Source organism: Poecile atricapillus, chromosome 2, assembly GCF_030490865.1.
Source record: "Poecile atricapillus isolate bPoeAtr1 chromosome 2, bPoeAtr1.hap1, whole genome shotgun sequence".
NCBI lineage: Eukaryota > Metazoa > Chordata > Aves > Passeriformes > Paridae > Poecile > Poecile atricapillus.
In genome coordinates, this window is record NC_081250.1 from 89,068,571 (window position 1) to 89,094,323 (window position 25,753).

Genomic DNA, 25,753 nt, shown 5'->3' on the forward strand with positions numbered 1-25,753 from the left:
TGCCAGATTTAGGGCCTGCAAGTGTACACGGTACAAAAGACCATTTTGTTGTCTCCTGTAGAACAGACCACTGAGACCATTGCTGCTCTGTCCTACAGAAGTCCGCTAAGAGGTCCTGAGTTGCTCCAGCCACAGAGAATAGCCAGCAACCCCAGTGCTAAGTCTCTTTATTCCACGTAGGCTCTCAATTTATGAGTTTTTAACACAGATAGTGAAAATCAGGACTAACAGCTTAAAATGAGTATTGGTGTCCCAGTGATAGCTGTATAATTTTTTGGGGGGGAAATTTGTTAAGCTGGGATTAAAAACAGTTGCTGTGAGACAATGATCAAGGGCATCTTGTTTAACTGGGGAACATACAGCACTGTGAACCAAGCCCCTTCTTACTGGAGTGGTGAGAATTCATCCATTGAATAGCATTCTGCTCAAAAGAAATAGCTGTTGTTTTGGGAAGAATTAATTGGGAGTGTACAAGTAAGATTGCCATTTCTTATTGCTGACTTTAATTTATCTATTCACCAAATATTTCCTGTAAAATTATTAATTTCAAAAAATATCATGTGTGTTCCATGACAACACACAAGCAGGAGTTTGGTGTCATGGAACTATAATTTATTGCAGCTTTCTGAAGAAAGTTAGTAGGCTTGGTGGAGAGTGTAGAGAGCTAGATCTTGTTCTCATTAGACTTCATTAAAGTTAATAAATAATTCCAGTACAAGGAACTTTAAGGGTGCTGAAAATAAAGCAAAGTGAAATTTAATATAAAGAAAAGGAAAGAAATCATGCCAAAAATGTTTATGCTTTGGAGAAAGTGAAATGTGGTCAGGTACATAAAATTCCCTATTATCAACCAATCTGAATGTTTCAGAGAATAGATAAAGGTCTTAAAGGCAGGTAAAAGTGTTGTGAGAGATGAAACTCTATTTTACATGTCAAATTATCTGTTCATACTATGCTATTGTTGAGCAGCAAAGAGGCAGAGCAGCTCTTCAGATATGCTAATAAAATGTTTATGAAAGCAAAATCCAATATCAGAAATTGGAGAAATGTAGCAACCTGAGATGAATGTGTACTTTGGAATATCTGTTGTTATTTTGAATTTTCCTTATCCAAATCTTTACAAAGAAATGATGAAGCAGTATGATGCTGACATACATTTATAGACACCCAGCCTGACATACAGCTGAGTTTTCATTTATTTCTTCTACAGTTTTATGCCCTATCTAATCCAAGTATTTAAGTAAGTTGTTAACTCAGTGGTCAGTATAACTACAAAAGTATTTATATTGTTTTCAAGACCACAAATGATGATGGTAGAATGGTATATAGACTATTTATACATATCCACAGATTTGTGGATAAAGAGCATGAAGTCTTTATATTATGTCCAGGAAATATTAGAAATTTTCTAAATAATGAACAGATAGTTGTTTTGTTTCAGGATGTAGGGAGGAATTAGAAAGGAAAGGAGAGGAAGTTACAAGTTGTTGTCATTTATTTGTTCCCTCAGCAGCAAACACCTAAAAATCAGAGAAATCTGATTGGAATGATGACATTAGATGACATTAGATCACCTGGAGCTGAAGTTAAGTTTATTTTCCCTGTTGGGTATGATTTTAGTGTTCTATTTATGGTTATTTGAGGGGCTTTTAAAATTTAATTTCCACTGAACTGAAATATATGGTTCTAGGGAGGATCTCATAAGGGGCAACTATATAAAATTCCTTTCTTACCCTTCTAGATGATTCTACCTTTTCAGTAGGTCGCTGGCTTTTATGCCGTGTGCCATGTTCATTTCTGGGTTAACTTTTGACATATGTATTATTCTTGTTGAGACTGGTACAAGATTTATCAATGATTTCAGTGTCCAAAAGAACATTAGGGAGAATGAGGAATGTTTTGAATGCACTGGTACTCTACAGACTTGTTCATGTTGGGCATACACCAAGACTTTCTGCATATGCTTTCTCAATCACTCTTGATACACAATCAAAATTGAATTAAGTACAGAATGGTATTCAGAGATGCATTCCATTCTCATTTGTCCTGCTTGCCTCATCATCACAAAAGAGCATATGTACAGGCAATTTCTTTTTTGCCCTTCTCAAGTCCCCAGGCAATGGTGCAAGACAAAAAGCATAACACAAGACAGTTTTTCTGCTCACTTCCTTGTGTCAGAAATAATCACTTTTCAAAAATAAAATCTAAATCTAAAAAAAAAAAAAAAAAGAAATAAAGAAATGAGAGCCAGAATGTGATGGTCCAAAAGAAAAAGTGCAAAGGTGGCTAAAACTTTAAATGTGAGAGCTTAGAGATATTTCCATGGCCAAAAGTTCAGGAGGCTTATCTTTTTCTATGAACTTGGCTTCCTAACCAACCAGTCCTGACCAACCTGGTATAAGGAGAGGCCTTTTTCCTTGTCTAAAGGATCATGGGAATCTGATGTCAAAGAAGCATCATGGAAAATGTAGTCAAGCCAGAGAAATGAATGGGACTAAATACATTTCAAATGACATGTGGGAAAAATTACTTCCAAGTGCAAGTTTGCAAGTTTGAGAGCTTTGGCTAACACATTTGGTCAGACTTTTTCATGGAAGTGAGTTTTTCTACCAGCACGGGGTAAAAATAGCATGTGGAGGTGGGTATGGAGTGTTGATATCCAAGATATTTTTCTGTTGAAATGAGTTTCTGAAGCAAAGTATTCAATTTTGTGCCACATCACCACATGAGCAGGATGTGGCAGAATGTTGTCATAGCACCACATGATCAGAATAAGGATGAGCAGCCAAAACCCCAGCTACACATATTTTTGGACACATGTTAGTAGACACTAAAAGTTCCTTGGATCTTATCTGTGGCTGTAACAGAGAGCTGAATTAAATACAAGACTTTAAAACAATAAGGGAAAAAAAACCCACTGAATATTTTGAGTGTAATAGAACTATATGCCAGCAGGCAGCAGGGACTCACAGAATGAGAGTCTCATGAAGTCATTATATATGTATTCATACAGAGAGATACATAGAAAAAATACAAGAACTTATATTTTATGTGATGTTCTAAGCAGAAAAGAAGACAGTGCTTTTTAAAAATTATGGTCATTATTTTTTATGTCAGATGACATAAAGGTTGGATGAAGAAAACTAAAAAGTGCTATCAGGTGACTCTGAAGGGATCCTACAATACTTATTTTCTAGGCACACTGTCTTAACCAGTACCAATTTTGAAGTTACTGATTTTTGATAATCCTTTGAAAGTGCCACGTGAACAGTCCTCTATTAAGGCTCTGCCACTTTTTTGCAGTGCAGCTTATTGAAGGCTACAGAGCTCAACTACAGACTGGAATAATCTCTAAGAAAAGGGCTAAGATCTCAGTAGTAGCTCTCAAACAAATAGTAGAAGGAGATGCAGAGGCATCACTCAAAAAACCTAGTTGCCTTATTCATTATTATTGTTATTTACACATGCTGCTGCAAATTGTACCTAGACTGAGTCGGTATAATTTGAGACCTGATGATGAACATCATCTGCATTGTACCTCCTTTTCTTTGCTATAAGAATACTGTTGTGTATGGAAGAGTGTAGGAGACACTTTGATATATTTTCATTATCATTTCTTTCAAGGAGAGCTGCTATCCTGCCTGGTCTCCTACAGAGCCCCTCCAATTCTTGAAGTGTATTTTCTGCTGGTTGGAGAGTAGATTGGGTAGTCACATGCACATGAATTGGGGACCTAATGAATAATGAATAAGAGTGTCTCATACAGATGCTTAAAGAATTTTTTTTCTCTTGCTCTTGTGAGATTTATTATGAGGAAGACTAAAGACTATTGCAGGCCAGTATTTGCTAAGTGCTTAGTTACAACTGAGATCTTTTAAGTCTGTCATCTGCCTAGATATTCACAGTTTTCACAAAACTCAACCTCGAGAAATGCATGCATGTGTGTAGTTACTGTGTGCTTTATTTCTCTGCAATGATATTGCATGGAATGCACTTGTGTATTCTGCATAGAGAATCAGCTTTGAGTTTCCTTAGTCAAGGTCCAGTGTACATACAGTCTTCAGTGGTTTTGATTTTCACTGTAGAACTTCCCACAGACAGCTTTACTGGTGTTTTATTATGAGTCATGGTAGTCTGCTAGTCTCATCTGTTTCTGCCTAATTTCATCCAAAAATTTTAAAGTAATATTGAGTTTCCTTTTTACTGAAAGTTTAACCTGCGGGATAAAATATAAAACATTACTAAGATATTGCCATTCAATGTGATTCGGTCTAGCAGTTATATTTCCTTGGGAATCCACCCCAATAGCTAACATTCAGAAGCACTGAGGTTTCTGTCTCTGAGTATTGAAACAAGCTCAGTGTTGAAATCCCTCTTATTTATCTCGCCAGTTTGAACACTTTAACATATTCCACCACAAGGTCTCTCACTACACAGAAATATTTTAAATAGTTCTGTTAGAGCAAGTTCAAAGGATGATCTCTCTGACATGCATTCTTCAAAGCAAGATGTTTCTCTGCAACAAAAAAAATGTGTCTTACCTCTCCCCCTTCCTACTCTGGGTTGTGCCAGAGCTGTCATTTTTTCAGTAGGGATTGTTTATAAGAAGGACCTATATTCTGCTGTTCAGCACAGTAGAAACCCTTGAGTTTTCAGTTTCAGTGTATAAATATTGATTTTTGTACCTCACCAGTTTTGTTAGTTAACTCAGAGTCTATGGCATTTTTTGTTGAATGAGTGGCTTTAAGGAAATAAAATACAGCACCTTCCTGAAGACTTAAGTGCTTGTTTCAGAAAGTCACCATTTAACCACAGTCTATTTGGGATATTCTGTCTTGGATCTGTTGGGTCTTGTTGCTTAAGAAAGCAACAAATGTGGTCAAAAATGACCACAGATGGCTGTTTATGTGCAAGCTATGCAAAATTTACACATAGATTCATGTTAAAGTCATCAATTGATGACTTGATCACTTGATTTTTGTTAGATGTGCACAGCTATTCTTGGTGCATTTCCTATCGCAGTTTGCTTAATTATTTCAGCATACCTTTAGTTTAAATATGAGTATTATTCCTCATTAGAAAGCATTCAATTTTGCAGGACCCTCTTGATTTCACATTTCTGTTTTCAGTACTTCAAGAAATTAAGAACAGAGGATAATTTAGAACTGGGAATGGTTCCATGCTTTGATCCAGTGAAACTGCTCTTCATAAAAAGCCTTTATAGCTAGTTATCCATGAAAAACTGCACTTTGAACCTCAGGCTCATGCTGTGAGATTTGATTCCTAGAAGTCATATTTGTGGTTCAGTGACCAACCTTTGCTCCCTTTCCTGTGAACTTGACTTCAGAACTCCAGCCAGTTGGAAAGCACTTCTGTAACCAGAATGAGAACAGCCTCAGGCTTGCAAAGATTACAGATAGAGGATCCTTGGTAATGTGAAAAAATCATCCTCACTGCTGTATATTTCAACACTTCTCTGAAAGCTCAGTTTTGCAGGTTGTTGTGCCTTGCTCAGCCTCTATCAATTCCTTCTGAAACCAGTGGACCAGACCCTTAGCTTCATAAATCAGGGAAACTGCTGCTGTCCCAAAGATATGCTTGATTGCTACACAAAAAAAGTTACATCAAGCCTGAAGATGGTCTGAATTTTCAGGTCTGTATCTTTTAAGCCTTCATTTCTACCCAATGCTTTTTGGTACTCGGAAAACTTTCTGATCAAATAGATTTGTGGGGGGTTTTGATGCGTAGATTAGGAAGTTGCATTATTTTTTTTCTTTTCAGAGAGTAATTTTTTTTATTTTTCCCCATTAGTATTGTATCTCATCCCTCCTCCATTGATTAGTAAGATGTGAAAAGCCACCTCTGACTTACCAGCAATTCTTCTTTCAAGCACCTTCAGATGACATTTGATGAGTAGCGCCAGTTGTGCAGTATGAACGGCTGGCAACATTTCAGTTACTCTGTGCAGGTATTCTCTGCCTCAGACTTGAAGACCTGGTGGTGTTCGCCAGCAGATACCAGAAACAGATCTTCATTGCATTGAGGAGTTTGTGGAAAAAAATGAGGGAGAGTGAACACAGCAATTCACATAGCTCAGTAACACCTGCTTTTGTCAAAAATTCCACAAATTTGACAAATGCAAACAAGAGCAAGGAGGGAATGGGACATGAAAGTGTAACAAAGGTTGCACTGGTCCTTATCCTAGAGTCTTCCAGAGAGCCTCACAAAAGCGCTCCTCTCCAAGCAAGGGTTTTCACCTCTGAGACCTGGCAGCTCTCCTTTAGGGTTTCCCAGTAATTCCCAGAGTCTTGCCTATATGGAGATTCACAGTTCAAGTGTTTTTGTCAGAAGAATTATTGTGCATTAGTGAATCAGAGTTTCAGTCTTGCAAGAAGGTACTCTCTGCTCAGAATCACTACTTTCTAAATGTTGTTTCTTTCATATTTAGCTTTGAAGCTATTCAGCAGCCACTCCTAGCTCTGTCCTTCCTCTGCCAGGCTTTCATTCCTTCCTGTTTCATCATCAGCATGAAGGAGGTGTTTCACACTTAACCTGCAGTGCCTGAGTGACACAACTGCAGATTTTGTTTGGGGCAGAAATCTGACTGTAGTAGTGCAAGCCTGTCTTCACAGGTGCAGGGGTGGCAATTTTATCTGCCTCTTAGCACCTAGGTGGGAGCAACTGTTCTTGCTATATTGTTATTTAGTTACAATCTGAGTATTACATCTTTCCCTTTGAGTTGTACCTGAACATAAAGAAGGCTCAAATTTTCACAGCTCTTTTACAGTTTAATGTACTGCAATTTCTTTGGTCACTGGAAGTCTCAACTTTACTATAGGGGAAAAACACCTTGCAAGCTGTCTCAGTGAAGATATTGCCTCTCCATAACTGTCTTCCTAATCCTTTAAGCCTTTCTCAGCCCAAATTCCTGTCAAATTCATAGGAATTCAGGAAATCTAGGACAACAACTTAAAACAATTACCAAGATCAGTCTCTGTTTGAATAATGCAATAGTTGTATAAATATTGAAGTTAGGACTCTACATTTCTATTTGCATTATTTCTGGCAACTAATCCTTCAAGAAGCCAGGGGGTTCATAAGTGAGAACTGCTGATAGCTTACATAACCTTGTTTTGATGCTTGTTTTCATTGTGAATCCTTGCCTGGATGTACACAGAAAAAAATTTGCAGCTACAATTTCATTTGCTACACACTAATTTTTAGAAAATTTTAATTGTCTTTTATAGGTGGCATAACAGCTAGCAAAGAAGCTGCATCTGCATATATATTATCATATATATATTATTTGAGATAAATTTCTATTTTTGAGGTAGGGGCTGCGTAAAAATTATTTGCGTAATGATTGTTGGGGTATGGTAGTACTACAAAAATCTTCTCAATAGAACTGCCAATAGAACTAGGAGGAAAAACAATTGAGAGAGCACTTTAGCACTCCAAAGTATATACTGTCAGTTCCACAGGAAAATACTTACTGATCTGACAAACACTGGGAAGGGTTTTGCTTGCTGCAGATGGAGTGCAGCTCCTCATTCCCATTTTAAAGCAATATTTGCAATTAAATGTCTAATCAATAAACATATATACATAAATCAGATTTACCAATAACTATATGCTTAAGCATGAGTGCACCCCAGCCTCCTTCTTTCCAGAGTCTTTGATTTGTAGTGCTCAGCATCCATTTCCTGCTGGATGCTCAGCATCTCAGGGAATTACGGGGGGAAACACTTTGAGAAAGAATTTTCCACTTCTTTTAAAAAAAGAAGCAAATGTTAAAAAACTCAATCCAAACTTAAGGCTTAATAATTAGTAGTTTGGGACATGGGGCACTGACAAATGCTATAGTATTCCATACCCTTGCTCTTGCCCTGTGCTCCTCCCAGGTGAAGACAGAGTTCCTAGCAGTGTTTTCACAAAGGATGTGCCATGGGCAGTCAAGCTGACATTCTGAAACTGGTGTCCAAGCAACAATACTGTTGACCAGTTTTGAATGTTATGATACAAAATACACTGCTTGCTTTGATTAACCTAATGTCTAAAGGAATCTGTGAATCTGTTTTGAACACAACCCATGTAAGATATTCTTATATTTGCCCCTTTAGACTGACCAAAAAATGATGCGCACAAGACCCAGTCTCTCAAAGGCACCAAACTTCCACAGTGTTTTCTGTGAAATTTCACATGAGTACCTTTGAGGATCTCAGTCTTGCCCTTTTGATAACCCAACGTCAACTGATGTGCCTAAGCCTTGTAGCAACTACTGCACTGAAATGTTATTTTGTGAATCAACATCTGTCACAATAAGGCTTCTTTTAGTCTCAATCAGAAACACATCCTAGGATGAGAAGCCTCTTCAACCATTGAATATAAAAACCATGCATGTTCCTTTAAGCTCTTGAGCAGCTCCCTTAAGCACACCTGTTAGGCATTGTAGAAAGCTGGGAATTTCCAGAGGACCATTCAGTTACTAGATGGATAAGGGTACCCTCAGTTTTAAGAGGAAAATAGCGCCCCTGGTAAATGAAGTGTTTTAATTTGTCCTGAAAAGACTTAAGAAATATTTCTGAAGGAAAATAAATAATAATTGTTGCAAGAATCATAATGGTTTTCAGCTATGATCTTACAGACCCCCAGGCATTCGTCCTTAGGGATCAGTGAAAGGTAATTAACAATAACAATTCAGTGTTAAAAATTTTAATGTTGTTATCTAGGCATCCATGCATTCATCATAAAATTATTGGGGAATAAAAATGGAAAAAAACCTGAAAAACACAGAGAGCTGCTTTGTCACAGCCAAATGATTTTAGCATGCCAGATTATGATACAATCAAAGATACTCCTTAAATATCACAAAATCATAAGGGTTTTTGTCGATACATCTAGAGACAATAGTTATCTCACACCACTTCCTCCTGGGAGCTCCATTTTCCATGTTACTGTATTTTCACAGGACTCACTGAAGCTTCATTTCTCCAAAAACCAATCATCCTGAAATAGGTCTGTGTTTCTGAGTCAGTTCTTCCAGTCTTATATTTATGAGTGAGAAAGGGGATGTTTGAAGTGTGGTGCTGTGGTTGTCCATGTGCCGCTCTGTAAAGTCTGCTTGCCCAGTAGGTAAAGAGTGAGACCTTGCAAGAATCCAATTCTTTGAGATCTTTCTGTTCACACTGATTGCAAAGAATAGAGGTAGAAAGCCTTGTAAAAAGACAGAGGCAGTTCACCTCCAAAGACCACAACCAGTGGAAGCAACAGGAACATTTGCACAGATGTTGGAGGAGGTTTTGTGTTGAGGTCATACTGTCTGAGAGGGAATCACTGATTCACCTTTATTTACTGCCCAGCAGCATGTGGAGAGTATTTCCCTTTCTTCTACTGGTATTCATTCAGATCTGTGCAAATTACCCTGCCTGAGGTTCTCATGACTAACCAAGAGGGACAGTTTACATTAGCAACTTTACAGGGAACTGTGTAGGTAGAGTGATCCAGGCAGTTAAATAAGAAGAGATCACACAAAAGGATTTTGTTCAGAAAATGAAAATCTACAAGGGAAAATAAATCACCACCCCATCAGTTAGTTTAACCTGAAGAAAATTATGATTGTGCAACATTTGGCTATTTAAACATTTCATTGGAAGCACAGCTAGTTTTAGTCAGAAGCAAACATTCTAATGCTCAATTTACAGCTGCCTACATTTTTTTTTTTTTTTTTAACACAGACCAAAAATCCCCAAGCCTTTTTACTGAATTTATTAATTTGTGGTGAATTTTGCCAGGGCAGGCCCACAGGCAAAGGGGGTGGCATTCCCAGACCTATCTGCAGTGTTTGAGTATGACAAGTGCGAATTTTGAAAAGGTCTGTGATTTTTCTTTTCCTCTTTCTTTTCTTCAGGGACATGAAAACATTTCTGATCTGATTGTCATTGTCTTAAGAGGTCAAATGTCTAGTAACTGGAAAATGAGAAATGTTTGATATGCTAGTTTGAGTCAGGCTTTGAGTCAGGCTTTTTGAATGGCTGTTTAGTTGTACTGAAATAGAGATTTCAAATTAGTATCTTGTCTTATTAGCACATGAAAATTCCATTCAAATTATGCAAAAAGACCATACTGCCTTGTCCATAAAATGCTCTTAGGGCATGGTAATATGATCATAACCAAATACCATGGAGTAGTCTTGTTATTTTTTATAAAATCTTATTAGTTATGTGAGTAAAAATATGTGGAAAAAGATGAAAGATGAGATTGCTCATTTGGAACAACTTCTATTCAGGTTATTAATCTCTTCCCTTAATCAATTGATCAGCTGCTCTGAGTTCCTCAGTGAAATCACTTCTGGGAGTAAAACTGCAATAACTGTGGGCAGTATGACTTGATGGAGGTAAGGAGAAAGAGGCAAATCTTTGTATTTCCTTAACATAGAGAGTGACAGAGATATTTGTCATTTTGGTGGTGACTTTTTTCACCTCTCCTTTTGCCATGAAAATTTTGCCATCAGGTAGGCTTGAATTTTGAGCAAGTTGTTAATTGATCAAGGGGTGTGTACATGTGTGTTTGTGTGTGTCAGAGATTTTAAGTGCATGTGATCAGTTTTTCAAAGGAGCTTAAGACCTAAAACCCCTTCATGTGTCACAGGCTAAGATCAGGGCTCACTCTGGTGAGGTTTTATAAAAAAGCTGGACGTAAAAATAAGGAGTCAAACTCAGGTCTCACATGGCATGAAATCATGTTCTGTAGATTGATTCTGCAGAACCAGACCCAGGAAAACCTTCAGGAGGCAGATACTTCCCTCTAGGGTAGCCCTTTAACAACCCTTTAACAATCAGGAAAGTGATTTCTGTTAGCTATTAAATCAGTGAACTCTCAGTTCTCCCTTCTCAGTTCTCAGAAGCCTCTCTGGAGCATCAATATATAATGCTAGAATAAAAAGGGAGCAGTGAAGTCAGAGTACATGTGGCTCACTTCTCTGTCCTTATGCTTACAGATTATAAGATGGGATCTCTTTGAAGTAATTTGTTATTTCCCCTGAAATTTTCTGGTATCTCCATACTTGTGAGATGATTCTCTAGGTCTCTATCCTACAAAAATGTTTGGATGGCTGTGCTGCTACACTGAAGTACTGACAGGTTAAAAATACAGTGATCTTTGCCATATGTTGATCCTTACATAGGCAAGGAGTTACACACTCAGATTCAAGACTGAAACTGGGCTGCTGGTCTTCAGCGCTTATGGCAGCAGTTGCAAGATTTCAGGTGACATCAGGAGTATTCTAATGTTTTGAATAATGAACCCACCTGTTCATCCATCATTCAAAATTCCCTGTTCTTGAGCAAATCCTACTCTGGTTTGGGATCTAGAGTCTCCTCTGAATCCTATGTGTGTTTTGTATGTAAATATGAACAAAGTCAATGAGCATCTTTTTTGGAATTGGTTTAACCCAAAAGGAAGGCTCACTGTAGACCAAGCAACTAATACAAGTATTTCAATCAATTGAGGCATTTCAGTCAGCAGTTCCAAGATTCACTGAGTTTAGGTCATTGACAATGCTAATTCACATTAACCATTAGAGCATTAAATCTTTCCACCTGTACCTGAACTGTAGAGGAGTTCTTCATGAATTATGTTTCAGCATTAGAAATCTTTGGAAGTGAATTATGATAGTGGCAGTGCTTCTACTTCTTTAGTGCAGGGAAGGTGCATCAGGGATATGTCGTAAATAACCAGAGGTGGTTTGATGGTTCAGACCCTGAAATTTGACGGATGTGATTACTGGTCTGAGCTCTACCCTTGTCACAGGTTGATTTTTGTATGAGCATCATATCTTAGTCTTCTAGATATAAAACAGTAACAGGCATTTTCTTGACTGAAAAGGTTATCAAGCACTTGGGAACAGGCTGCCTAGGGAAGTTCTTGAGTCACCATCCATGGAAGTACTCGAAAGTCATTTAATGTGACAGTGAAGGATATTAGTTAGGGCTGGACCTGGCAGTATTAGTCTAATTCTATCATCTAAAGGGAGTTTTCCAACCTAAATATTTCTATGATTCTATGATGTATATGTAGAGAGAGAGAGGCTTAAATTGTGTGATCTAAAGTAGATACCAAAATCTATGTAAGTATTTATAGTATGTGTAAGAAACTGATTGGGGAAATTAATGAAGAAAGGCAGTATTCCTGTCCTTATTTCTACATTAACATTGTAAAGTTTATTTTCCAACACATTCAGCACAATCTTTTAAAATAATAAATTATATTCAGAAAATTATTGTTCAATCATTATTATTCAACATTATTCAAATAAATTCATGTTGGTTCTCATTTGGTGCTGTCACACTTTATTTTCATTTTAGGTCATAAGAACCATGAATTTATTCTACCTGATAAAACAAATGTAAGAAAAAAATGTAAGAAAAAAATAACACCTGCATCACATACTTACCTATAAAGGCTTCTCTTTGTTCTTTCATAGTATTCTGTAAAAAGAAATTTTTTTGTTAAAGTCAAGGCTGATGAATACTTTTGCACCTTGAGATAGTGTACCTGCATAAAGTTAGAAGTTTTGAAACTTTTTTCAAGAGAAGGGTAAGAGCTTTTGTTTTGAAGTCTTTGAAGGGTAATATGGATCACAAAGGATAGCACAGCTGAGCAGACATCTGGTTAAATAAGTTTTGAAGTGACTTGTAGAAGATATACATGGGTTTTGATGCTTTGTTTGTTTGGGTAGGGTCTTTTGGGGTTTTTGTTTGCTTTATATCAGAACATTAAACCTTCACATGTTCAATCCTGTATAGTTGAGATGGCTCAGGTTTGTGGGGCACCAAAGCTGCATGTCTAGTCCTGAACTGCCAGTCAAATTGATAAGTATGTGTCCTGTTTACTGCTTCTGTCAAAAGAAAGGTGGTGATGGAAATCATGGCCTTTTTTTCATTAATTAACATTAGAAATGTTTCATTGACTTGAATTTTTCCTGCTCATAAACTTCTAATTTTTAGCATCCAAGAAGAATCTAATTTGACTGAATGCAAATATAAGTTGGATTTTCTCTTCCCAACCTAACACTTCCACAATTCTGCATCAAGGGCTTTCTCTTCCATCTTCTGTACCACTATTTCTTAAAAATAGTGGCTTTCTCTTTGTTGTCCAGCTAGGCATTATTCTGTCCTGAACTTATGTCCATTCTCAGTTCAAAAAAGTTCTTCATAGCTACATAACTACATTTTCCAAATCTTTAGTTACAGGACACCATTTTGATCATGAATAATTCACACCATCATGCTTTATTTCTGTTTACATTTAACTCAATAGAACAATTCAGTAATAGGGATGCTAAGACTGTATTTTTCTGGCAGTTCAAGAAGAGCTATTGGATATGGATTTTAGGGTACTTAAGAAAACTCAGTTTTATTTAACTTCTGATCAGGTGCCACACCTGAGTTTTCACAACCTGTCTCTCTACTGCATTAGTCTTGTGCTACCAAATACCTTTCCAGTGGCTCCAAAGAAGTTTTGCACCATACAGCAGGTTAATATAATAGGACATCAGGTCCATGATAAGTATGATATTTGAGATTAAGTGTAGAAACATAGAGTGTCTTCAACTTAAAAGATTTTTTTATGAATTATTTTTAAGTTTAATGATGCTTTTATTGTTTTATTTGATATTGTGATAGTATCAGTTACCTAAGGCAGGTTTGTGCATTAAGATTCAGCTTTTGGTAATTATGATCCAAGTACTATGAAGCAATACTTTAGGTTGAATGATTCATCCTGGATACAGTATTTTAGATGAACCAGAAGGTAGAACAGTGTTGATAAATGACCGGATGCATTAATATTTTTCATGTGGCTAGCTAATAATAACTCTGTGTTGGTCTGCATTGGCTCCCCTAAGAAATACAGCCAGATAGGGTTACAGTTTTCACGTGATTTTGCTTCGATTTTCTTCTTTCTTTTTCACCTTCTTGTGAGAAATACTGAAAATTTTATACAGGAGCTAAGACTTGTATACGGACGTTGGTATCCCGTTTGTCAAGAGTACAAAACTTAACTATTAAACAGGTGTTTGAAGTTCTGACACAAGCTTTATCAGACTCATTTTTCCTGCTTGCTGTGCTCAAGTTATTACAGATGTTCTCTGCTTTAAATGATATAGAAAACATGGTATTTTCTTGAAGGAAGCCTCCGTGAGATTTATTATTGGATAGAGTTGCTGACTGATGTAGGAGTTTCAATGCCATCCTTTTTCTGAAACCTTAGCATTCTGCTGAAATGAATGACCAAGTGTTAACCATAACCCCCCTTTAATCCTTCATCTCTTATCTCTTTGCTTGCTGATGTTTTTTTACACTAATTTGGAGTACTTCTTCTTCTGCCATCCGTAGAAACTCTTAACTTATCAGTGACACTGAAACTCAGGAGCATCACAGTGCAGTGTAGTTACTAACAAGGCCTTTCCATCTTATGGATTTGGTACTTTTACTGTAACCATTAGCAACTTAGTTTGCTAGGTGTACAGCATAACACAAAATCTATCTCTCTTTTGGTTTGTCCAGAACTTAACATTGTCACCTGGATTGATTAGGAGCATGCAACAGTCCTTGATGTCACACATGAGAGAATGTCTTTGGAGATCTGAAGACTTTGGAAGAGAGAGGAGAACAACATTAAATACTCTCTTTTTATTTTTTTTTCTTCTTTTCCCTCTAACTTTAATTCAGTGTATTTGAATAAAGTATGTTTCAATTTTCTATGTATTTCCTATTTGTAGAATATGCATTTATAGGTTGGGTACAATCTATGCCATGGCTGGAACATTGGAGGAGACATGTTGTCTTTGGCTGGCCCATCAATCAGTGCATTTGGGTAATGAGGGCAAGAAGCAAGTTTTGACTTTGCAGCACTCACCATTCCCAAGGAGCAGAGAGAAAGTTCTTCCTCTGTAGCACAGTCATGATTGCCTTGGTGAAGGCAGTGCATCTGAGCACGTTTCACCTATAGCTTCTCTCTTCTGTGGTTTCCCCTAGAGCTGAAGCCTTGCCCTTGGCTCTTCTGTTTTGGTGTGCTTTCCCTCCTGCCAATCCTGCTACCTGCCTGTGGCCACATCAGGGCACTGACTCCATACTAGCTTCTAAGATAAGCCATGCAGCTCATGACCTCCTGTTCTGTTCCATGTGCCACTTGCTGGAAACCCAGCTGCCCAGGGACATGTCTGGAGGATGGATGATTCACAGGTATTGCACAGAGCAAGGAGATCTTTTCCATTTCCCTAACAGCTTTTTGTTTTTCTTTTTGAAAACAATGCTGCTGGTATTTTCTATGAAGAACCTCTGAATAAACACTTCTCCTCGATCAATGTTCTTTTTTCTCTTTTGTTTTCCACCTGTTTTTCTTATATGTATGGTGTAGCTCCCTTCTTCCACAAACAAATCCCAGATTGAAAAGTCAGGCAAATATTTTCAGTCTACTTTTTGTGACCATCATTTGTATGGTTATGTGCAGCAGAAGTTTGTGCTATGGAATGTGGAAACTTGTCATTGGCTAACTAGTTTTGAACAGGAGAATGTTCTGTGGGAGAACCAGTATGAAAGTTGGTATGTGCAGTGGCTGTTGTTAAAATACTTTGGAATTTAGTAGTAGTAGTAGTAATGGAACAGGAAGTGGATAAATATTTTCAAATTATAGCCCCTGATGTTTGAATTCAACTTCATTGTGACTAGCAGAAAATGGGTCATGTTCACAGCACTGCTATGAAAATTTCACTTCTCACTGTGACAAAGAGAAAATGAAAAAATGTAGAGGTAAGATAAACAGGAATTTTAGCTGCAGCATTAGGCACCAAGAATAATGAGGTACTATTTTGAAGAAAAATGCTGCAAATGGTGTGGCAACTGGCATTATCTTTGAATCAGTATTCATGAAGTTTATAATTAATTAGAATGTGTTGTTACTCTTGCAGCTGAATTTTAACTCTATCACATTTTAGCATGCTTTTTTTCTTTGACCTAAATCCGTCTAATTTTTTGTCTTAGTTAAAAATACAGAACAGAAACACTATTGTGTCTTGTGCTGTGCTCAAGCAGATCAAGTAAGTTTGCACTGCTAAGCAAAGCCATATAAATTCTAGTCATCCCAGAAATGTATGAGCCCGACACAATTAAATGAGATGAGAGTCCAGTGATGGAAATGTTAACTATTTTTGTTTAAACCTGTTTGTAAAACAGACAATCCAAGAGGGGAACAAAAGAGAGGGACAAATCTGAAAATTTGATCAGGCATAATAACACTTAAGTTTAGAGAGCAGAAAAGCGTTTCATTTGTAGATGTAAAATTATGACTACAATGTATAATTATGATTCACTGTCTTCAGGAGAGTTCTTCATTTACATTGGTTATTGTTAGCATTTCTTAAGGTGATTTAATACATATATTTGAAGGCTGCTTTTTTTTAACTGGGAGACGATTCAGAAGAGCATGGTTGCATTCTTGCAGATGTAATACAATCCACACTTCCCAGTCCTGTGATTTAGATTTGTATTCTAACCAGAAGAAAATGGAATACATTTTAAAATGCTGTGAAAAATAACAAACACCCTACTTACTAAAACATTCAAGACAATTGTTATTAGATTCTGTTTTGTTATTTGAAAGTTAGTTCTATTTACTCTCTTAAAAAGACTTGATTTTTATGAAAAACATGCTATGTTTGTTGGGGATTTTTTACGATGAAAGCAATAATCTTTGATCTGTTGGTTGGGTAGGATCACCAGCTGCCTTACAAGTTTTCATGCAGGTGTGTCTTGCTGGTGCCTCATGGCCCAAGTGAAAGAAATTGTCCTTTCAGCCCCATGGGCACGTGTCACCATGTGTTCACAAGGCTGGCCCTCTAAGTAAGCCATAAATTTGAAGTCCAGTACCAAACTGCGACAAGATGCTGCTGCGTGCTAAGAAATGGGGTGGCCACCAGTTATTTTTAATATGGCTGAAGAGTTGGGACTCTAGGACAGAGGCTGTTGCAAAGGTTTGAGTATTTCTCATCAGGAACATGAACCAAACAGGAAGAACAAAATGAAATAAAAGGAATTTTGAAGGCTTTGGAACAGAGCAGATCCTGCAAACTACAGTGCCAGTTGTGATGTTTATTGAAGATCCTTCAGTCTACAGCATAAACCTCTAGTTCACATCTCTTGCAAGATGCAATACTTAGATGCATCACTAAATTAAAAAAAAAAATCAGTATGTTTTAATTTTTCTAATATGACTTCGTTTGTTTGTTTGTTTTCTGTCTCTGAAACTTCTAAACATACCTGCTGTTTTTCAGGAAAGGTTTTGTTACACTGGATCTACAATTCACTGTCAAATTTACATACAATTACCTATAGAAATTTTCTACTAGCCACTGGATAGCCACATTCTGGGTTTTGTTCACTTACTACCCTCCTACAGATAAACCTGTGGACAAATAAAACATCCCTGAAATGCATCAGAAGGCAGAATTTTGCATAAGAACAATTGCATATTCAGGATCTCACAGCAAAAAGAAGACATTACAAGCTATAAATCTTCTCCCATCTGGATCACTTTCTGTGGAGTGAGAAACAGAGGTAGAGAGTTCATTTGATTTCCAGGACAAGTATTTTCCAGGCAGATTTAAGGAAGACGTAACTCCAGACTGAACTTTTTGGTATCTTGGCTGTATGCACAAAGCCCTGGTGTAGCTATACCGGAGTGAATTCCTTGAGGTGGATTATTTCTGAAGGTAGGCAAAGAGAAAAGATGGTCTGCTCGCCCTATTTCAGGATTGTTTTATCACATCTTTATTCCGCAGTGAGGAATGCATTTATACTCATATGGCTTTAAACCGTGACCCAGATAAAAAGAGGTATGTGTCATCTTACCATACCTAAGCCACCCAGTCTCCTTCTCATAGCTTTTGTTATTTTCTTGGATGTATTCCACCTTCCTCCATGACATTTCCTGGGTTTAGACATTTTAGAAGCATGTTGTTTTTTTGACAGCTGGTTTCAGGTGTGCTAATGATCAGGTAGTCAAATTTTAAATGTTGGCAGTGTTACTTCAAATGTGATTGCATATTTGTCATGGATGTATGTTGTTATGCTCTATATTTTGTCCTTTTTTAAACTTTGAGTTGTTTGATGGTCTGATGGTTTTGTCATCTGGCAATTGCTTTTTTTAAATTTGCTTTCAGCCAGTCCCTGGAGTTTTTCTAGGGTTAGCCCAACACAGTCACAGGTGACATTATCTTGTGTTAGTGATAGTCCTTGCTATGACTAGATGACCTCCAGAGTTTTTTTATAACCATTATTTCTATGATTCATCATGTATTAGTCATTCTTTTTACTCTGTATCACAGGTGTTTTTAACTTTATATGCTTCCTGTAACTTCTTAACGAGTTTGAGATGTAGCAGGAAGTCATTTCCTGCAGTTCCACAGCAGATTTCAATCTCAAGAGAGACGCAAATTCCTGTGAGTGGCAGGCAATGCCACATTCAGATGGCATGTCCTGCTTGTAAAAATCTGAGTTCTTCTGTAGCTTGTACTCTGATCTTTCCCTCGTGGAAGAATCATTGCACACTTGCAGTGATGGAGGAGACCTCAGAAACTGAGTGTTCAGATTTATTTCAGTGGCTGTCTGAAAACTTCACATTTTGTGCCCAGATCTGTGACGGCAGAGTTTGATGAGATGGATAAATAGCAGAGAAGAAGGAAAAAAATTAGCTAGCAGGAGAGAGGGGTGTAGCAGTAAACAGCACAAATGGAACTTAATTCACTGGGGTTTCTCCTGTACTGTGCCAGCTGCAGTGTTGACAAAGCAGTGTAGTTATTTGACCTAGACCCTTGATATTTGCTTGAAAAGACATGTGCAGAACTGTAAATGTGCTACATGTACTGCTGTATTTGTTGGGCCAAGGTGTTGCATCTCACCAAAAACTCCAGCAGACCCTGTACCCATGCACTTTCACACAGCAAGAAATAAATAGATTGGTGGTGAAGAACAGAGAAGTAAGAATCAGTTGAGGAATGACAGAGGTTGTATAATGAGCTGAAGATAAAAAATGAATAAAATTTAAATGCATATCTTGGCTAAGTGAGAGACAGATGGAGGAAATCTACAAATTTTGGGGGTGTGAAAGCTCTCCTGGAAAATGCAGCTCTGTTGAAATCAAAATACTTTACAAAGCAGGTCAACTGCAGTAGACTTTTGCTTCAAAAAAATAAAAATAGACTGTCAGACAGAACACATTTTAATATTTTGGAATACATCTTTTTGAATTTTTAGTTTTGAACTGATCCTTTGGACTCATTTTTTTATCTATTTTGATTTATTTAGAAATAATCGTAAACAATAAATAATCAAAGGAGACATGGAATTTTCCTTCCAAGATTATTTGAAGTGTTTCAGTTTTGATGTAATTTGGAGCAAAGCCAGAGTATAAAATCCTTGGAAATTGCTGTCATCCATTCAGTTCCCAGGGGGCCTGAGAAGGACTCTGTTCTGTATCACACTTCAGCTGGTATCTCTTGAGATGCAGAAGCACCAGTAATTGCCGATAGCTGTACCACAGCTCGTTTGCTTTGCACTCTGCATTGCAAGGGGTTGAATGTGCTGTTGGTTTCACCACCCCGCTATGCCTGATGTCCAGCTGTAGTGGCACCACTTCTCCTGTCACACGCCTCTGAAAAGTAAAAGCCTTGCTTTTTTCCCCCCACGTGCTACATTGGATTTCTTTCAGGACCAAAGCAATTTTGCAGGGGAAGATTTTCCTATTAACACTTTCTGGCGACTATATAAGAGATTTATTAGAGCTTTTCTTTCTCTGCTTTCCTTTTTCCATAAAATGTAGTACGAGGTGACTGAGATAAGTGCTGACTGGTATGTTTTGCAAGAAACAGCTCAGTTCTGCTATTGCCCATTAACTAATTGTTTGCCATTGAGGGATTCTTCTTGTGTTTGTACATGGAGGGTTATGTGACACAATCTGGTGTTTGAGTGTTTAAGGTATTGTTTAGTGCTGAAGAAGTTATTGTTCTTGTGGGAATTCACAGAAAAACTGCCTTGGAAAAGTGTTTGCTATCATTGCCTACTTAACAGTCTATTATAAATCTATTGCATTACAGTAGGCTTGTTTGGGGATTTTTTTGTTGTTTCTTTTTCACTGTGGTTTGGTTTTGTTGGTTTTTTTTTTGAAAGAGACAAATTTCCTTGTCTTTTATTATATCTTGTGGGTACAATATTTAAAGAAACATATAGATAAGACTTCATTTAGAAGCCAAACAATTGAATTAGCTTCTCAATTGAGCATGAAAACTGGGAAAAAAAAAAAAAAAAGACCTGTAATTTTCATCCTGTTTCTGGTCCTGCAAAGCAACCTTTGGATTCATCTGGTGTGAGAAATTTACGACAATCCATTCAGCACTTTTCTGCCCACTTTGATGCAGTGCTGTCATTACTGTGAAATCCATGTTCAGGGGCTTTTTTTCCTTTCAGGCATGCACATTGCTCCCACTGTGGATAATTGGTTATGTATGGGTAGAATGGGAAGAAGACTTTTCTAAAGTGCTTGCAAAGACACTGCTCTGCAGAACTGCAGTAAATAGCTACTTTAGCAGTGGTTTTAAAAGCTAATTTATTTTTTGTCCTTTTTAGGTATGCCAATCTTTATACTAGCAAATACAAAATGCCTTATGGTTTAAAGACATCATCTGCCATTTTCAAGTGTTACTGAAGAGCTATGTGTTGTGTTCAAGATCAGTGGTCAATTTGCTTAGGGAAATGGAGGAGCTAGGTGTTCTACCCAGCTATCTTTTAAAGAGATTCCTTACTAGAAAGGAAAGTAAATTTGTCCCTGTTAAAACTTTGGTTCTTGTGTTTCGTTCTCTGTGGAAACATCTTTGCTCTGCATCATAGGTAATGCCACTCGTGTCTTCATCACACATGGGGGAGGATAGTCAGAAAGTCTGTGCATTCCATGTGTGAAATGGAGACTGATGAGTTTTTTCACAGAAATGCCTTTTAATGACAGAAAAGAATTTCTGTTTGTGTTTTGTAAAAGGTTTTTGTCATAAACCATAAAGAGAATATTCTATGGTATTAGTAGGGTTAATTATAATTTTGTAATTATAATGTGCTTTTAAAATTTGAATAAATTACTTTAGGGTGGAAAAGGAAAAGAAAGATTTAGCATTTCTATATCTATTCAGGGAAGGTACTTAAGGGCTATTGTGTCTTTAACAGATAATTAGCATAAATAACACGGAAATTTGCAAAAGTAACAGGCCGCATTACAAAATCACAATTAGATCTAACACTGTAAATAGCACAAAAACTGGAGCTTCTTCAAAATAAGACATTGAGAAGTTCAGATTTTTGGGTTGTTTGGTTTGGTTTGGTTTGGTTTGGTTTGGTTTGGTTTGGTTTGGTTTGGTTTGGTTTGGTTTGGTTTGGTTTGGTTTGGTTTGGTTTGGTTTGTAAAAGGAAAGGACCAAGCTGGATGTGAAATAAAAAGCATTATGTGCATAAAGCATCTAACAACATTGCATAATATCCCTTGAGTGAATGGCTTAGGGGCGTTTTGGTGTCAAACTTCATCTCTTTGTGTAAGGCAAAGGTTTTCTAATAGCAGATACAAAGGAGTAGCCAGGAATCTCTGCCAATCTAATGACAAAGCAGATTATGAACTTCCTTCATTTAGGACTGAGATCAGTGTAATACCAAGTGGAGGGCCATCAAGGTTTATTAAATTTCTCTAACATTATCAGCCATACTTACTTTAAAAAGTACACGCATTATTTATGAAAGATGTAAAATCTGGAGCTAGTTTGCTTTCAAATCGCTCCTGTGAAAATTAGTCCTTTATGATGATTTCATAAAGCCATTAAATGGCTAGACCAAATGTATTATTAAAATGCTTAAGGATATATTTCATACAGCAGCAGGAAGCAATGTGTGTTCCTGTTGAGATGCTTTTCCATTCATGAGAGAAAATGTTCTTTTTTAGTATGTAAATACTGAATTTGTAAAATATATGTGGAAAAGCTTTAAGATCCTAGGAGCTCCAGTTCAATACTTAGCTTGTAGAAATATCTAAAGGACATTATCTGGAAACAGACAAGCGGAACAATTGTGGTTAAGCAAACACGGTCGTAGAGGAGGCTCTTCAAAGTGATGGAGACAAATAGTTCAGCATCCTTCTGACCAGTAGGGTGTTTATGAGAATTTAGCTGTCCTGAGGTGGTGATCTGGGGTGGGAAGGACTGTTTCTTGTCAATGCTGGGGAGGCAGACTGCTATCTGACTGCAAACCTAGGAGCTGGCTGTGCTGACCTCTCAGGGTGGCAAGGCTCAGGGCTGCTGGGATACACGCAAAAGCCCTAGCCCTCGGTCTTCTAGTGCTACTTGGTTCTGATCTAAAGTCCCTTCACAGAGCAGACCGTGGTGACTCAGAGTGACATGGTGCTTGAATGATCCTAGCCTTTTCTGATGATGCATTTTGGTAACGCTGTCAAACATGAGCCTTAGGTAGGCAGAGGTCACTTTGTTTTTTTGCAAATGTTCTGCAGACTGTCTGACTGCACATGATGACTGGTCTTCAGCTATGCTTGCTCAGGTGTAGTCTCATAAACAACCACAGTCACAAACACACCTACATTTCAGGGTACAACGTGAGGATAAAGATAAGTACTTAATTTATATCCTCTCAAAAATTTGGAAAAGCAATTAGTTCATGGCATTTTGACCTTCTAGGTGACATTAAGAAAAAAAGCATTCTTTGAATGATTGAGGATTCTTCTTTTTAAACTTGCATCTTCTGTATCTTTTGCTGATCTTTTCAATGAGTCACTTAATTGCTGCCTCACAGGAACCTTTGTGGAGTGACTCAAAGCTGTGCAGCAGTCATGAAGTCCATGGATAAGCAGAGAGAGCATGCTGAGAGGTTATAATAATAGAGATACCAACTGCTCTGCAAAAAACCTTGGCTTGTCCCTGAGTCAAAGATTTCTGCAGTATCTTGCCTCTTTTCAGTACCCCTAGACAAGCCAGAGCAATTGCACTGACTAAGCAGAATTCCTTTTCAATGCCTTGATATACTTCCGCTGCTATTTTTGTACTAGAGAAGTCCTAATAGGAGTACTCAAAATTCATTGATTCTACTTTTTCCTGCAAAACATATGGAGAGATTTGACTACATTTCAATATGTTTATTTAGTTAATCATACAGATAGAAACCCATATTTCTGTCAGGGACATTTCCAGCTCAGTGGTCCATCTTGGAGAGTAGGAAAATATAAAAATAGATTTACAGGAATTTATGTGAGTGACACAAGTATCTTCTTCCAGGGAATATATATCGCATAATGTCATCTTTGTTGCAGTTTGTGAGTATCATACATACTTCAGGCTTTGTATGTTTTGAAGACAGAGCCATGATGAGGGGATGGGGAGAGGGACTACATAGCTTCTGCTACTTTAAAAAATTTGAACATCATAATAATATAGCTTGCTGATTTTTGAATGTGTCCAAAATATAGTAATTTTTGCTTATGTTCAGCGGTGTCCATGAATCAATGCTAATTTGTTAATGGGTTGAAAGGACTGGAGTTTTCAGAAATAAAAAAAAAAAAATAGATTTTTAGTAGGCTGAAGAGTCAGCATTCTTTATGGAAGCAGTAGTCATTTTTTGTTCAAATTCAATTAATAAGGACAATACTAATTTAATTGCAGGAGGAACTTACCATCCCTTGGATATGATGGAATTCAATTCTTATTTCACTTGCTTCTTGGTAATTATGGAGCAAAGAAAAGTCTAGACGTTGTTCTAGGTTTTCCAGAACTGCTTATAGCAGTAATGGATCATATCAAGTTTGTTGGCAAGATCCATGTGTATTGTAATTTACAGATCCTTTAGCTATTAAACTATTAGTTCAGAACAATTTTCTTCCTAGAGAAATAATTCTTTTGTAAATGAGTGTGCTACTAATATAGCTTATTGATACTAAAATAAGTGGATACATGAAATAAGATAGGAGTTCAAACCACTGCTTTTAGCAATAAAATCTTTCAAAAGAAATAAGATATAAACAAGTTAAAATTGTATTAACAAGAGGTCATAAAATTAAAATTAAATTCATTTGTTCAATTTGTGATGAAAAACACTCCCTGATGTAATAAAATGACTTGCAAAAATTAACAAAAAGTATGTGAAAGCCATAATTTTGCTTTAGTTTTATGAAGAGACAATACTTCTTCACAGAATGACAAGAATTCTTGTCTTTTTGCATACAGAAGTGTCAGTTTTGGAAGCCATACAAAAGAAAAAGAAGTGGATGAGTAGGCCACCAAGTACATACATTGCATTGCACACAGATTCTGTTAAAATACAGTGGCTTCCATTTGATTACAGCTATTCCTCATTTTATTATTTTGTTTACTTATTTCAGCTTGCATGATTCACACAATCTACAAAACAGTTGTCTGTAAGGAGGTTTTTTTGCATAGGCTTGATGAAGAGAAATACAGAATAACAAGATAATATGAGAACACAATAATCCTGTTATACCGTTTTATATAGGTGTGGCCAAGTGGTGTTATTTTCAGTTAGGGTCAGCCAGGGTTTTTTTGTCCTAAACTCTTCTGTTACAGATCATGTAGAATTTGTGCAGGTTTTGACAAGAACTCTTCAGTTGTTCTGTATTAATGTAGATCATTCCTTCTATTTGCAGAACTGTCTGAGGCTTTGAAATCCCCTTGTCACAAGTGCTGCAGGAGCCATGATAAGATGTTTTTCCTGATGTAACTTCCATTTTTCGTACCTTACTGTCTTAAAAACAGCAGGAAAAAAAAAATTAACTCTCAAGCAAAACAAATTGTCAAATTGTCACGCGGCAAGGTATATTCTAACCTATCACTTTAAAAAGTGAAGCATGTGACTTGTCTTACAAACCAAGGGGCAGCATCACTCCTATATTAATTTTTACCATTCTTTGTGCATATGTTTCTATTGTTGTGGCAGTAAATCTTTGCTTAAACATGCATATTCTTGATTACAATAAACATTTCTAAGTGAGATGGTTCTGCCACTGGCTGGCTATTATAGGATTTATGCTTTTCATTTCCTGATTCCAAGAGCTGGTAACAAATAGCATTTACCTTTTTTTACTTTAAAAGCTTTTTGGAAATCTGAAATTTTGTTCTTCCTTTTTAGACTGTCTCTAGAATCCCACCTTTTTTAAAAAAAAATAGGTGTAAATTTTGTTGAATTTTTTGTGGGACAAAACTTCTCAATATGTTCTTCTGTCAATGAACATTTTTTCTTCCAGATTTTCTGGTCTCTAGGTTCCTGTGGATCAGTTGCACATTTTTTAGTAAGTTCTTCTTAAAACCCCAGCAAAATGATGTAATATTTTAAAAGTTTTTATTTTTAGTTTTCTGTGTGAAGATCATTTGTCAACATTTTCTAATCAATGTGATTAGTGTATACCAGTTATAGAACTGGAGTGGCTACACCCATGCAAAGCCACCCAGGATGATGCGCGTTTGTGAGGGGCATCCTGTGATTGCTCTGATGTTGTAAGAACCACTTATTCAAAACATAGTCATGGCATGGTGCTCATTCACCTGAATGAGATGTTTTGATGACTCTGGTTCTAGTCAGAAGCAGACTACATGGTAAATGTACTTCCAGAGGCAGATCTGCAGATCTGGGGTTCCCTGCGGGATTTCATC